The sequence below is a fragment of the Pteropus alecto genome, unplaced genomic scaffold (genome assembly GCF_000325575.1).
Source record: "Pteropus alecto unplaced genomic scaffold, ASM32557v1 scaffold45, whole genome shotgun sequence".
Lineage (NCBI taxonomy): Eukaryota > Metazoa > Chordata > Mammalia > Chiroptera > Pteropodidae > Pteropus > Pteropus alecto.
In genome coordinates, this window is record NW_006442491.1 from 37,017,960 (window position 1) to 37,027,917 (window position 9,958).

The 9,958-nt window shown below is 59.3% G+C and overlaps 1 protein-coding gene across 1 annotated transcript in view; it reads right to left on the minus strand.

Annotated features, from left to right (window-relative positions):
• The window catches only part of PMEPA1 (prostate transmembrane protein, androgen induced 1), a 40,813-nt gene that overhangs the window by 18,314 nt on the left and 12,541 nt on the right, over positions 1-9,958 (minus strand).

Sequence of the window (9,958 nt, forward strand, 5' to 3'; positions counted from 1 at the left end):
CCGGCCTTCTACCCTGGCTGCGCGCGCGCACACACACACACACACACGCGCGCACACACACACACGCACACACACACACTCACGTGCACACCATGCACTTCGCTGCTGGGCCTGCCCTTCCCCTCCTGGGAATCGCTCACTGGACTCTCACTCACCCCTGGATCTGGTCCAGAGCATCTCGGAATGGGTGTCGGGACGCAGCCCCATACCCCGCCCCCCACCCCCGCCCCAGCCAGAGCCTAACAGACAAGGCTCCACTGTCCCAGCAGAGGTGGGAGCATCCTGAAGCCCAAGGGACCACACACAGTCAAGGTGCATTAATCAGACAAGGGGCCAGGTCTAAAGGGTTGTGAAGATAAATCCTTAACTCCTCATACACCCTGCCGTGCATGCGTCTCCTCCCCACTGGTAAGATACGTGTCCGCGGTGTGAGGCATCACTCAGAAGCGCCTTCCCGTCCCCAAGTGGCAGCAGCGTGTGGAGCCTCATTCATTTCTGGGCTTCGCCCCACCCGTCCCCAAGTCATCTTTCGGGAGGTGGCCTCGGAGGGGGCTGCAGCCGAGGCCACGGGTCGGAGAGCCTGGGTGGGATCGGGAGACAGCGCAAAGGGTCTGCGCCATCGTTCCAGAGACTCGGGATAAAATGCTCCTTCAATAAGACAAGACAGAGTTGTGCCTTTTATCTCTCCTGCCGTTGTCCGAGTGGAAAGAACTAATGGGATTTTTTTTCTTCCTATTGTCACCGACATCGGACATCTTTAAACACCCGCTGTCAGCAGAACGTCAATCACGGTTTGCGAGTTATCGGCAGAATGGAGTGAACTCACGATGAGAGATCCGGCTTCGTCAGTGGACCCTTTGGAGGTGCCATGGGAAGTTATTTAAAATACATCAGATGCGTTTTATTAGTTGAGAGGAGTGAACGGATGGGGAGTGGGCGGGCACCGGCGAGTAGGTCATCTGTCGGCCGTAGCATTGCCGGCCGTGATCTTTTTGGAGGGAGTTTTGGCTGTACCTATCAAAGTTAAAAACACACCTTACTTTTCAACCCAGCATTTTACCTTCCATGGCTGTACGGAACAGAAATTTCACAGAAGGGCTGGAAAGCATCTCTGCGTAAGGGCACAGCTGCAGGATTTTTTTAAAAAGTGAACCACCAGAGACCATCTAAATCCCGTGAGACAAATTCTGGTGCATCACCTCATGGATGTAATGGGGCCACTGAGCAGATGTCTAAATCTACAGTGGGGCTTCTCAACCTCGGCACCGCAGACACGTGGGCTGGATCACTCCGTCCCGAGCATCGCAAAACGTTTAGCAACAACCCCTGGCCTGGACCCACTCGACACGAGTAGCAATATCACGCCCAACTGGCGACAACCAAAAGCGTCTCCAGATACTGCCTCACGTGCCCTGGGTGAGGGGCAGAACCGCCCCGACTGAGAACCACTGGTCTATAGCTCTGATGAGGGATGGGTATCAGCAATTACTGTTGAGCAGACGTAACGAAACTGGAACAGTATATAGAATACGGACTCGTTTTTATAGCAGATGGGAGGTTGGACAGCCAGTCGTTAATGATGGCTACTTTCGGAAAAGGGGGACTATACTTCTCACTTTGTGTATTTCCGTATTGTTTGCATTTTTATAGCAAGCATTGATCATTTTAAAAGTATTAATTAACATACCAGAAGGAGTCGGGTGTTTGTGTGTGAGAGAGAGGGAGGGAGGGAGGGATGTATCCTGAGTGTGGCTGACAGCGTGACTCACGCTTGCCCCCGTCACTCAGGAGGCACTGTGTGTGCCTTGGAAACCGACAGATGTTTCTCTCAATTACTAACTTTCGAGAGACTGGTATTTCCCAGCACGAGCCCGGAGGGCAGGGGCAGGAGAGGGAGGTGAACCAGCTCGGTCTCCGAGCCTCTCGGACAAAACACATCGCTCTGACTGAACGTCACAATGCAGTCACTGTTCAGCCACTTCTCAAAGCTCCTCAATCAACTGGCCGCGTGCTGGAGGGCCTCGGAGAGTCGGCCCGGCGGGGACCGTCTGGAGGAGTCTCCACACTGGCCGGGGGTGCCCCTGCCTTTCAGGACTGAGAGGAGCCCGGCTAGCTAGCTACGTGGTTCTGAGCCAGGACAGAGGCCGGGAGGTGGACTGATGGCCAAGGTCAGGAGTGGCAGGAGAAGGCGGTGAGGGCTGGGCGGGCTCCTCGGGCTCGAGGAATTAAATCCGATTCTGTAAACACTCGGAGCAGGGTAGTCATCCAAGGGTTAGTAGGGCCCTGGAGCTGGCCTGCCTGGATCCAAACCCCGGCTCCGCCAGTGGCCAAACATGTGACATGATGAGGATGTTACTTCATTCCCTGTGCTTCATTTCCTGATCGAGAAAAGCGGGCACTGCTAGTGCCCAGGCCACGTAGACGAAGCCGGGTGGAGTGAACGCTCCCAGCTCCAAGGGAGAGAGGGCACCCCGATATCCACTGAGGTGCTCAGGCAGCAGAGAAACAACAGGAAGTCAAGTCATGGTCACCCCGGCAGCGAGGAGCTCGGTACCCCCAGAGTGGTCAGGGGCTCGGGGTCGGTACTTGGGGGTGGCATTCGCCTCCCTGGCTTATCTCCCACCTTCAGACCCCATGCCCTCCCAGTCCTGAGCTCGCAGCAAACCCCACAAGTGACAGCCACTCCGGGGGGTGGCGGCTAACAGAGTCAGCTACAGAGCAGGCAGCTGTCACCTGCCTTCCCAAATCCTCCATCTGGGCCACAAGGAAAGGGCGCCTTGTGTTCTAGACCGAAGTCTGGGTCCCCCCAAAAATCCGTGTTGAAGCCTTAACCCCAGAGGGGCTGTATTTGGAGACAGGGCCTCTAAGGAAGTCAGCAGGTTAAACGGGGTCACGAGGGCGGACCCCGAAGGATGAGTGTCCTCGCGAGAGACACCAGCACACTCGTCGGGGAAGGGCTGTGCCACGGCTCACGAGTCAGGATGAGAGGTCTCACTGGAACCTCGGTGTGCCTCGAACTCGGGGCTTCCACCCTCCAGAAGCGTGAGAAAATCGGTTTCCGATGTTTAGGCCACCCCCTGAGGAGCCCGAGCAGACGGATACACCAGAATAGACAGAGGAGCCGCCCGTAGGGACACTGGGCGCAAGTCACGGAGGCAGGACAGCGGCCCGGGGGGAGAGGCCTCTGGGGACAAAGCCCACACAGCAGCCTGCCCTCAGTCCGCATGCACACGGTGTGGCTACCGCGTGCCAGGCGCTGGGCGTCACGGCCGGCCACGGGAACTGCGGTGATCCGGGACGCTGAGGCGCTTCCGCCCCCCGTGACTTGTCCCTTCTAGGGCTACAGGACTTGAATCTCTGCTCCTGGCCGGATCCACTTCTGGGACAGACTGTTAATGATCTGAAACCTCCCGAAGCCATCCTCACGGTTGACGTCCGACATGCGCACTGGCCGCTTCCTGGCCCGGGCCAGAGGCCTCGGTCATCTGGCCAAACCGTTCCAACAGCTCTCCGGAAGGGTCCTCGTCTTACTGTGCCCCTACCTGAGGGACAAGGGGCCCGAGGCCGGGAGAAGCAGAACACCGGCCGGAGCTCACACAGGGTCTGCGGCCAGCACTGAAGCCCGGCGTCCTAACCACCGTTCGCTCTCGTCACTGAGTGGACGGGAGCCTAACGCAAAGCCACAGCCACCGCCGGCCCCTCCTGGCAGCCCCGATGGCTAAAGAAGTGACAGCTGCTCACTGTCTTCCACCTCCTCTCATCTCTTAGGAAAAACAGCAGACAGCAAAGGCCCGAGCTCCTCAGGAGCCAGACAGGGCTGGAAGGTCACCTCAGTGTGACTCAAGTGCTACCTTGCTGGTCCCTGGAAGTACCCAGGGCTCCAGGCTGTGGCGTGGCTCGTTATTTTATGTGGGACTCTGGGCCCTGGGTATTGCCCTGGTCCAGAATGAGGCATTCCTTGCTGCCAGCTTGTTGAAAGGTTTTGTGTGTGTGTGTGTGTGTGTGTGTGTGGCTTGCTGCCAGCTTGTTGAAAGGTTTTGTGTGTGCGTGCGAGCGTGCACATGTGTGTCTGGGGTCTTTTCCTGAGATCCTGTAGGGGTCTTTTTCAGGCCACAGGCAAAATGGATCCCCAGAGGGCAACTACAAGCCTCCCGGACACCAGCGCCTCTCCCCGTCCCCACCCCCCAAGCCCCACCCCACGGGTGAGGCTAGTTCAGCCCTCGCTATCATTTCCTTCTGAAACAGCATCTTCCAGAAGCAGAAAACCCCAAATGTGGGAAAGACCAAGGTCCTGAGCATCTCTAAGAGAAGCCGACACTCAGGCCTTTTCTCTGAGTGCCACGATGGGGACCCAGCAAAGCTGCCAGAAGCGAGTGGACCAGCTCTGGACTTGAACCCAGACGTGGCCCCTCCCCCGCACGTGTGATCTCGGCCCCCCGCCCCCGCCTTAGCTTCCTGTCGTCAAGCACGGATCGAGAACGGTCCAACCTCGCAGGACTGCTGAGCACTAACGGAGCTCGCAGACGTGCCCTCATGCTCCCAGGACTAGCTGGCTGGCACATGGTGAGGGCGTCACAAATGGTGACCATCGTTAGGTTAAAAGAGCCGCCTCGCCCCACTGGGCCGGCCCTGAGGGGGACGAGGACACAGTGCATGTTCACAGACGATCTGCAGTGGCTGACGCGACAGTGAGTCCAATTTACGTCGTGACAACTTGTGTGGACGGAGGGAGAAGAGGGAAATGGCGAGAAAAATCAAGAACGCAGAGAAATCTGTCAGGAGACAGACCCACGTTGTAAAACGAGGGCCCGCGGCAGATGCGTAAGGGGGTGGCCAGCGGGGGCCTTTCTCCTGCCTTCACAGGGCAGAGCCACGGGAGAGCTGCTTGGAGGCGGCTCCGGCCGTGGGGGGACCTGGCCCCACACCGTGTTCCGAAAGTAGCCAATGGCCCACGTGGGGGCCAGGCTGAGGCTGGGGAAGGCTTAGGGGTCACCCCTCCAGAGCAAAGGGTTGGCCCCCCTCACCTCCCTGCCTCCTCTGTTGCACCCTAACGCCCTCCCGCCCCCGGCTGTTCTGCACCCAGCGCTCAGAGCATCCACCGAATCACTGACTCCCGCTCAGGTTAAAACCCTACGAGGCCCACTCGACCTCATTTCCATACCCCGCACCTCCTTCCCTTGCTCACTGCGGTCCAACCACGCTGGCCTGGCCTCTGCTCCCACCCCAGGACCTTGGCACGTGCAGCTATGCCCTGGGATCCTTGCATGGCCCACCCCAGCACCCCGACCTCTCACCTCTCACCTGCCTCTGCGTCCCCTGAGGCCTGTCTTGGCCACAAGGGCCACGCAGCAGTGTAGAGTGCAAAGCCGGGGTCACCCTGGCTCCCTACGCCTCCGCCTCTTTACCTACACCACGGAGAAAACGCGAACCCCACCTCAGTGGCCTGTCTGAGAACTGGAAAGTACCAGAAAGCACCTGGCATGCAGGAGAGCACAGCGTCCGTGTCACCTGCTACGGGAAACTGTCTCCTTCATTAATTTGCGTGCCTGTCTGGGGCCGATTTCACCTCACCAGCGAGAAAGCCCCATGCGAGGCCCTTGTTCATCTCATGCTCACTGCACCCCCAGTGGTTAACGCCACGCCCGGCACAACACCCCGCCTCCGATACCATCGGAAGGTGAAGGAATTCCTCCTGTTCAATGTCCACTCCCCAGAGGCCAGAGGGCAAGTGGGCGGTGGTGAGAACTGAAGGGTCTTTCGCAAAACTGAACATGCAGCTCGGCTCCCGGGCTTTACCGCAGAGAAACGGGACTCGGAAACCTGTCCACACAGACACCTGTGCGTGGGCGCTCACGGCCGCCTTATCCGTACCGGCCCCACACCGGAAGCAAGCCGATGCTCCTCGACGGGTGAGTCCGTAAACTCAGCGGCAGGCACCGCATGAATGCAAAGGAACGAAGCGTGTGTGCACAGACAGCCTGGAGGGGGCCCCAGAGCACACGCCGGGTGGGGAAAGGCCCATCTCGAAAGGTCGCCCTACTGTGTGATTCCATTTATATGACGTTCTCAAAATGACAAAATTATGGAGGTGATGAGATCGCCGGTCACGAGGGGTCAGGGAGGGAAGCAATGGATGGGACAGGGGTGTGGACATAAACGGGTAGGATGGGGGGGTCCTCATGACGGGACGGCAGTGTGTCCAGGCTGTGGCGAATCTGCACGTGACGAAAGCACACAGAACTCACCACGCACCCACAAATTCATACACACGTGCACACTCGTGCCAGCTGTTTGCCGGCTGCAGGGCTGAACCACAGCTGTGCGAGACGTAAGCGCTGGGGAGGTGGGGTGGGGGGGCTGGCTGACACGCCCAACAACAGCATGTGGGTCTGCAATGACCCTCAAATCAAGTTTTTCAAAAAGTAAAGAGAGCTGAAGGGCCCTGTCCCTTGGGGCCCTAGCACCCCGAGGGGCGCGGCCCGGGCCCGGAGCGGGGAGGGCGGCTCGCTGCAGGGGCGGGGGGGAGCCGGAAAGCCCCCCTGCCAGCCTCCCCCCGACTCCTGCTCTCAGCAGCTGCCCTCTGGCTGCAGCAGCCCGCCACACGAAGCCACCGCTCAGCTGTCATTTTCCAACCTGCAGGTCTGGCACCCAGGTTTGAAGATTAAATTCTAAACATGCCATCGGAAATTTAGAAACGAAGAAAGAAGATTTTAAGTAACCTCTAAGTACTGGCTCCCACTGGCTTCCCCCTAGCAAAGAGCAAAGAACTTCCAACTTCTTTCCCAAAGGGAGGGAGAGCGGCCTGGGTTCCCCCCAAATAAAGTATCACTGTATCCCCAATACAATAAAATAACCCACTACGATGTATCAAAGTGTCCTGTACCATTGTAAAGCATCGATCTGTTGCCAACGGTAAAGTGATTACAAACTCCGCCGTCACCGGCCACGGCAGGCACAGCAGAGTCAGGAGCCGCAGGGACCTTGGAAGGACATGGGCCTCTGCTTGAGTGCCCTTCTCTCAAATATGGCTCACCTGGGGTGTCAGGGACGGCATGTCTGAGGAGGTGGCCTGGACTCCAAGACCTGAAAGGTGAACGGCCAGTGTGAGACCGATGCCTCTGGGGCAGGAACTGAGAGTGTGATAAGGAACTCGCAGCTTCGGGGCCCGGCAGACGCACAGGCGACTCCTGGGGGTGCCGGGGCGCACGGTGCGAGCGGAGGCTAAGCAGCCCAGGTGAGTTTGGAAATGATTCGGGTATCGCTTTCCAGTGCGATTTCCCAGACAAGGCCACGCCAGAACTGCCATGAAAACTCCTTAGACGCAGCCCCCACGCGCCGTACGTCCAACAGACTGAACTGACCCCTTTCGGGGGCGGGGCAAGCGCCCCCTCTGCAGACGAAACGATCTCACGCTGAAGTCCCGGGTGTAGACGCAAACGCCAGAGTCTAATACTGAAACTCACGGGGCGGAGGGGAGAGGAGCGGGTGGGGTGCCTGACACCCTGAGCGGCCCAGAGATCCACCCCCGAAGCACTGGGGTCATAAACGAGCCTGGGAAAACAAGCCTATTGGGCACTGGGTCTCGGGACGGGGGGTGAGGAGGCAGTGGCTGGAAGCCCCCAACATGCATCAGATGCAAAAGGCATTGGACCCGAGAGGGAAAGGGAGCTGCTCAGGGTCACAGAGACCCTTAGAAGACTGGGGAGCTGGAGCCAGCCTCCAGTCCCTCGGGTACGGCCACCCACACTGGTGTGCCTAGTCAGGCTCAGCACGATGTACCACCCAGAGGGTGAGGGCCATGGCCATGGCCTTGCCCGTCTTTGCGGGTGGGTCTAGCACAGCACGGAGCCTGGCTCCCGCTGGCCACGAGCCCCAGGGACTCTGGTTAGGGGAGTGGAGGGAGGGACGGCTCCTGCCCATCACACACACAGCGGGGAGCGTTCCAGCCACCACGGGTTAGCGGGGGCCGTGCTAAGAGCTTAAGTACATTCTGTCATTCAAGGCTCCCAACCAGCCACCATGGGGAGTCCTGTTATCACCTACACTTGACAAACGAGGGGGCTGCAGGCCTGCCCACACAGCCTGCCCACACTCACGCAGCTACGGCTACGTCACAGGCGGGCCTGAAGGGTTAAAGCAGCGCTTCTCAGCGGGACGATTTTGCCCACCAGGGGACATCTGGAGACATCTGTGGTCGTCCCAACCGGGAGGGGATACTGCTGGCACTCGTGGGTGGGGCCCAGGGACGATGCTAAACATCCTACAGCACACAGGACAGACCCCCACCCAGAAAATAATGATCTCATCCACACGTCCACAGTGCCCAGGCCGAGAGCCCAGATTCAATGGGACGGGCACTGTCTGCAGCACAGCGCCCGGTGCACGATGCCTGCTCAACACACACGGGCAGGTGCCGAGCGATTCCTACGTGGCCCCGACAGGAAGAGAGCAGCAAAGCCTCGAACCACACGTGACATGCTGAAAGAATCGTAACAGCAGCCAGGTCTAATGATCTGATTCGAACGCAGACAAGATGGGGGAAGGTGGCTGTCCATCGCCACGTGGGTCATCCACTTCCGAAGGCCAGGGCTGCCGCCGTTACCCTCCCACCCCCATCAAGGAAGCCTCGCCCGTGCCAGGCACACTGTAGGCGCTTAATGAATGCTTATTAAGTGAGTGCACGTGTGAGCGGAAGTCGGGGACAACGGTCCCTGTGTGCACGTCAGCACTGTTTGTAGGCCCGTCTCGAAGTAGAATGAAAACCCACCGTCTGTGGGGTCCGGGTCAGCGAGAACGGGAGAGAGGGGGTTTCTGAAATGGCCGAGTCCCGATCTGTGTCAATCTGCAGGAAAACTGGGGCCTGTGACAACTTCCAGCTTTTGCACAAAGGGCAGTCACGTCTGAGAGCCCTCCCGCCCAAACACTCAGGCTCCTGTGAGCTCGGGGCCTCTCGGACACCAAGTGTTCGCGGGGTCTTAGCAGAGAGCTGCGACGTCCCTGGGGAGAGCCTGGGAGTGGCCGAGCTGGGGACCGAGGAGCTGGGGACTCGCACGGCTGTCTTCACTGCCAGGTCTCCAGGTAAAGGGTTTTCCACAAGCCCTGACACCCACCGAGGTCCCACAGGAGACGGTGGACACGGCTGGGCTGTGATTGGTCAGCGACGTCTCCCCCGGGACGCCGAGACCAGATGCCTTTGCTTCTGACTTCTCCAGCACGGGCGGTCATGAGAAAGCCTGGCCTCCCGAAAAGTCATCGCTGCCACCGGGACCCCCCACGCCCTCCACGGGAGCTGCCTGCCTGAGACCCACTGGGCACCCTGCCCCGGGCGTGGAAGTCCTTCCTGGCACCCGCACCTCGCAGGAGCGAGCGAGGGAGTGGCCCTCCGGGCTTTTCTGTTGCTGACCTGGAGTGACAGTTGGGACATCAAGGCATTGCTTGTGGCTCCTGGCCCCGTGCCAGGTGGTCCCGGCCCTGTGAAGGAAAGGGGCCCTCGCGGACCTGCCGCTTTGGACAGCTGCAGGTGTGCGCTCCATCTCCACAGAACCTTCGCTCAGCTTCCCCAGCGGAGGCGTCTCACAGAACCGTATCGTTCGTGACTCGCCCGGGTCAGTTAGAAACAGCTGCCCTTTTCAGTCCAGCCTTGTTTAATAGACGAGGGGTCTGAAACCTCTCCTCCAGGTGCCACAGCCAGCAGACCCCCGCCCCTCGACTTCTCCCCTACACCTTGCCGTGGCTGGTTCCATCCCATCTGGCCAGCAGTGCCGCCCCAGGCACGGTCAGACGACCCTGTTTTACGTCCTCCCTGGCGTAACCAGCACCTGAAACTACGTCCACCGTCTGCTCAGGCCCAAGTCCTCTCCTTCATCCATCGCCATCCACCTTTCAGAGGCACAGGCGAGATTTCGACTATTCGATGGACCCACAGGCGGTGGCTGATCCCCTAGACACCAGGACTCAC